The sequence below is a fragment of the Capsicum annuum genome, chromosome 9, assembly GCF_002878395.1.
Source record: "Capsicum annuum cultivar UCD-10X-F1 chromosome 9, UCD10Xv1.1, whole genome shotgun sequence".
Lineage (NCBI taxonomy): Eukaryota > Viridiplantae > Streptophyta > Magnoliopsida > Solanales > Solanaceae > Capsicum > Capsicum annuum.
This window is the reverse complement of record NC_061119.1, coordinates 10,146,924-10,152,241: the sequence shown is the minus strand read 5'-3', so window position 1 is coordinate 10,152,241 and position 5,318 is coordinate 10,146,924.

Below are 5,318 nucleotides of genomic sequence, written 5' to 3'. Positions count from 1 at the left end.
ATTAAAGGTCCAAAAGTGGAATAAGCTTTTTGGTTGTTAATATTACATCTTCATTTGTCTATCTATCTATCTTTATCTTATTGCACTTTGTATGTTTGTAGTGAACTATTTTTGTGTCTAGTTGAATCTAAAAGTTGTGTTCTTGTGTTCATCATGTGTTGTTGTTGCTTTTTAGTGTGTTTTACTATTGATATCACTTCCTTTCTTGTTCTTCTTGCGAATTCGAGATAAGTCATCAAAAGGGTCCATAGTTCTTGAACTAGTAGACTGATTTTGGTGTTTGTTTCGTGTGTTTTTGGGGAGTTTTGGTATCATTGATGATACGATTACAATCATGAAGATGGACATATTTTAGTGTGTTGAATGCAACCTACGAAGTGTATGAGTTAGAGTGTGAAAAGGGCTCAAAAGCTGTCCCTCTGTTACACTCCATGAGAGTCATTTTGTTTATTTAATACTAAGGGGTACTTTTGTCATTTTACCTATTATTGTAATAAGTCTATAAATAGAATATGTTAGGGTTTATTTCATTTAGTTTTTGAATATTGATGTAAGAACACTTGAGAGAAGGCTTTCTAGGCCAAAAACTAGGGCATGACAAGTGTGGAAACACTTGTGAATGTATATTGCTTGGAAACGTTGGTGCTTGAGCGGTGGAATCTCTCTCGTGTCTTCGTAAGAGTGTGGTGTTACTATTGTACGTTCTAGGGGTCCTTAGATGGAATATGTCTATGCGTTCTTGGATCTTATTGTAGTGTATGTCTCACTTCCTATATTTACATTTCATATTTTAGTTTGTCTTGTCTAGTTAACCATTGGTTCTTGTTGTTCTTGTAATCTTGCAACTGTTGGTTCTTGTTATCATAGTGTTTTTTCTTCCTACCATATTGTTGATTATCTCTTATTGTTGTTACTATTTTTGGTGTCAAATAAACCTACATATCTTGTATTCTTGTTGTGTTTGTCGAATCCGAGAGAGGTCCCTATTTGGCCCGCAATTTGTTGTGATTTATGGACTGTTTTGGGGTGTGATTTCGTGTTCCCTTATTTTATCTCGTATCATTTGGTATCAAAGCCAAGTTTTATTTCGTTCCTACGAAGTCAATCTTGGGTTTGTTACATAGAAAATCGGAAAAAAAATTGAAAACTGAAAAAAAAAAATCCAGAAAAGTTGAAATCTATCCATTTTTTTTTCTTTGTGTTCTTGTTGTCTTGGCCGAGATTTATTTGTTGTGTGTCTAGATCTAGTAGTGTTCTTATTTGTTTTGTCATTTCTAGTGTTAGTTTTCTTGTTCACTAACATTTTTGAGTGTAGATCTAAACTTGAGCTTAAACTTGTTGAAAGTTGTTGTTGTTCAAGCTTGGACGTGTGTTGTATTGTGGATTTGGAGTTGGACGTTGGGTTGTTGTTGTTTGTTGTTGGAGATTTGCGGTTGAACATGTGTTGTTGATGATGGAGAACCCAACATGAACCTTAGAATTCCAAGTGTTGTGTTCTTAGTGTTTTTCACCACCTTCATAACTTGTTGAAGAAAAGGTGTTGTTTGATCTTAACACCAAGAAGAAAGAGAGTGGTATTGTTGTTAGTCTTGAAGACTTTTTTCAACCACCCTTAATCCATCTCCAACAATCTTTGAAGTTGTAAGGTCTTTCAAGACTTTTCCTACACAAAACAAAGACTTTACAACCACGTCCAACAACTTTCCATTATTTAAGGACCTTGTTTTGTGGGAATAGTATTAGTCAAGTCAAGATTTTTGTTTGAAAATTGAAAAGAGTTTCAAGACTTGTAGTTTCCCTCCATTAACCAAATCTCAACCATCCAAATTGAAAATTGACCAAGACTTCCAAATTGAAAAATAACAACTTATTTAAAAACCACAACCAATACGTGGCTGCCACGTTATTATTTACTGTTCACACGATAATTTTAAGCTCAAATTTTGATCTCTTAAGTTTCAATTTATTGTTTTCTAGTTTCGTTTGTTGATTCCAATACTAACTTACAAACTAGTGACCATTTACTAGATTGAGAGTTGGTTTTGGAAACCGTTCTTTGTGTTTACGTCCTTGTGTGTTTCTTTTCTTATTCTTTGGAGTCGTTGTAAACGGTTCACCTCTCAACACCTCACGGAGTACAAGCAAGCTTACAACACTTGTGAGATTAAAGTGTGCAGAATCCGAGAGGCAAAGAAATAATAGAGAGTGTGAGGACCTTTCTTGTACAACTAATTTGTTTGTGTTTTGTAGGTAACTTCTTAGCGACAATGAATAACAACGTTCCTAATGCTATCTTGGCCGGGAATGAAACTCAATTGAGCCGAATGAGATTGAAGGTAAATCTCAAGATGGAGAGAAAGCTGAGATTCAAAATGAAGTTGTTATGTTCTCGATTTCTTCTTATTTTATAGGCTGTTTTGGAATTACTTTCATTTGGTTTGTGCCGTGAATTTGAGGTTAAATTCCTCTCAAGATGGAGAGAATGATACGGGTACAATCATGAAGATGAACATTTTTAGTGTGTTGAATGCAACCTACGGAGTGTACGAGTTGGAGTGTGAAAAGGGCTCAAAAGTTGTCCCTCTATTGCACTCCATGGGAGCCATTTTGTTCATTTAACACTAATAAGTCTATAAATAGAACATGTTAGGATTTATTTCATTTGGTTGATGAATATTGATGTAAGAACACTTAAGAGAAGGCTCTCTAGGCCGAAAATTAGGGCATGGCAAGTGTGGAAACACTTGTGAATGTGTATTGTTTGCAAACGTTGGTGCTTGAGCGGTGGAATCCCTCTCGTGTCTTCGTAAGAGTGTGGTGTTGATATTATAAGTTCTAGAGGTCCTTAGATGGAATATGTCTATGGGTTCTTGGATCTTATTGGAGGGTATGTCTCACTTCCTATCTTTACATTTCATGTTTTAGTTTGTGTTGTCTAGTTAACCATTGGTTCTTGTTGTTCTTGTAATCTTGTAACTGTTGTTTCTTGTTATCATAGTGTTGTTTCTTCCTACCATATTGTTGATTATCTCTTATTGTTGTTGTTGTTTTTGGTGTCAAATAAACCTACATATCTTGTATTCTTGTTGTGTTTGTCGAATCTGAGAGAGTTCCCTATTTGGTCCGCGATTTGTTGTGATCTGTGGACTGTTTGGGGGTGTGATTTCATGTTCCCTTATTTTGTCCCGTATCAAAGCTCGACAATTCACTACCAACACATAATTCCGTCAATTCAAGGCTCTCGAATTTCAGGGTTACCACTCTCGAAGATAAATCATAAAAATCTCCCCTCTATGGATTCTTGATATTCTTGAAACCGCATCTCAAATGCTTCAATTACTATTCTAAATTTTTATTGACAATACTTGATCAATAGAAACTCCAAAAAAAAACTAGCTTTATTCTCAATCTTAAAAAATTCCCATGGCCAACAATCAAAGAAATGGAAAGGGCAAAGGCCGTAGCTATGCGAATTGTTTTCCTGGAAAATTTTTAAGTTAATTTACTCAACTTTTTCCCTTCTAAACTGAGTTGCCCCACTTTTAATCTAAAGACAAAAGATAGCTTATGTTGTAATACCAATCGTGGAAGCAACATAATTTCTTTGACAAAAAAAATACTTATTAAAGTCTAAGAAAAACTTTTTGATGCTTATCTCTTAAGCACCGACCCCACATTATCTATAATTTTATAAGGTCTTTTTCCGCACCTATTAAATCAATTTCAATAAACACATATACACATGCACAATTTACAACATTGAATAAGTGCTCACACACAAATATATATATATATATATATATATATTTTCATTTTAACAATACACGTTTGTTGGTACACATAATTTAAAATGCAAAAGAAGACTTGTAATATCTGTTAATCCTTCGAAGTAGACGATAAATATTATATAAATTTTTGGGGTCTTACATTATCCTCTTTTCGAAATATTTGTCCTCGAATGTAGATTAATTAACTTATTTCTATTCTAAATTCAATACTAGTCCTTAGCTTACACTTTATTCCTCAATTCCCTAGGGCCTCAAAAGTTTACTAACCTTTATATTTTCTAAAAATTTTGGTGGAGTTCTTTGTAAATAGGCCTACTTAAAAGTTCTCAAGTACTTATCAGCTGATCAGAATCATATATATATATATACAAGCCTCATGGGGCATCACAACCAATATATCACATCCCATATAATATACATGGACCTTTTTGGCCGTATACGACAACTGAAAAATAAAAGAATTAAAGTATCTCACCTCAGGTCTCTGTATTAAGACAAATTTATAAGACTAAAACAACTAAATAGTCAACATAATTTATATCTTCTAAACATTAACATAGTGTAGCCATGTAGAAGGTAGAACGCTTTATAACTATTTCTGGACATCACGAAGGTTATTTTACTTCTTGGGCTATTTGGTAGACCTTTGTACCCCTTTGTGATTCTAGAGGGACATTATGTCTGTCCTTACCTGCAAGTCTGCTAAGGGCAAATGATCATGTCTATCTTCTTGCAATTAGTGACTCAAGTTCTTAGACCATTTCTTTGGTCAATTGGATAGAACATCTTACTTGCCTTCTTCCCGGGAATAAACTTAACCTTATCTTTAGTCAAGTAGATATACATATAAAGGTATATAGCATCTAAACAATCAAGTCGTAAAAAAAAAAAAAAAAAAAAATTAAGTACATTATAGAATTTTAGAAAATAAACATGAAGAGTATATAATCATGTAAACATGTGAGCCACATAAAAAGCTTTAATCTATAATCTTGTAAACGCTACGACATGTAACTTATGAAGTAGTAAAGAATATATTACATGTAATTTGATGTACTGGTAAGCTGTGAAAACCTACGACATAAAAACATGTAAACAACAAATAACACGTGAATAAATGGACTGTAAAATAAATAACATATAAATACATAAGTATGGCGTGAAATGTATCAATATAATCAAACAAACAAGTGGCCCACAAACTATTTAATGCATTGACTTTTAAATTGGAAAATATAGCATGTAAGTAAATTAATTGCGATATATAAGCATGCAAAATATAAAATTACCTAATACATAAGGTTTATTACTGTAAAAGTGCATAAGATGCACTCGAACGGATAAGCATCCACACACTGAGTAAATAAACGTATAATATGAACGAATAGATTTTTGACCTTACTATGTAGGTTGTGCACATATGATAACCAGATAACTATATCATGAGTAAGATGATAAATGAACAAGTGATCTTGTAAAAACTATAATCTATAGACGATAATTTGCGTCTATAGTTAAGGTTGGCCACAC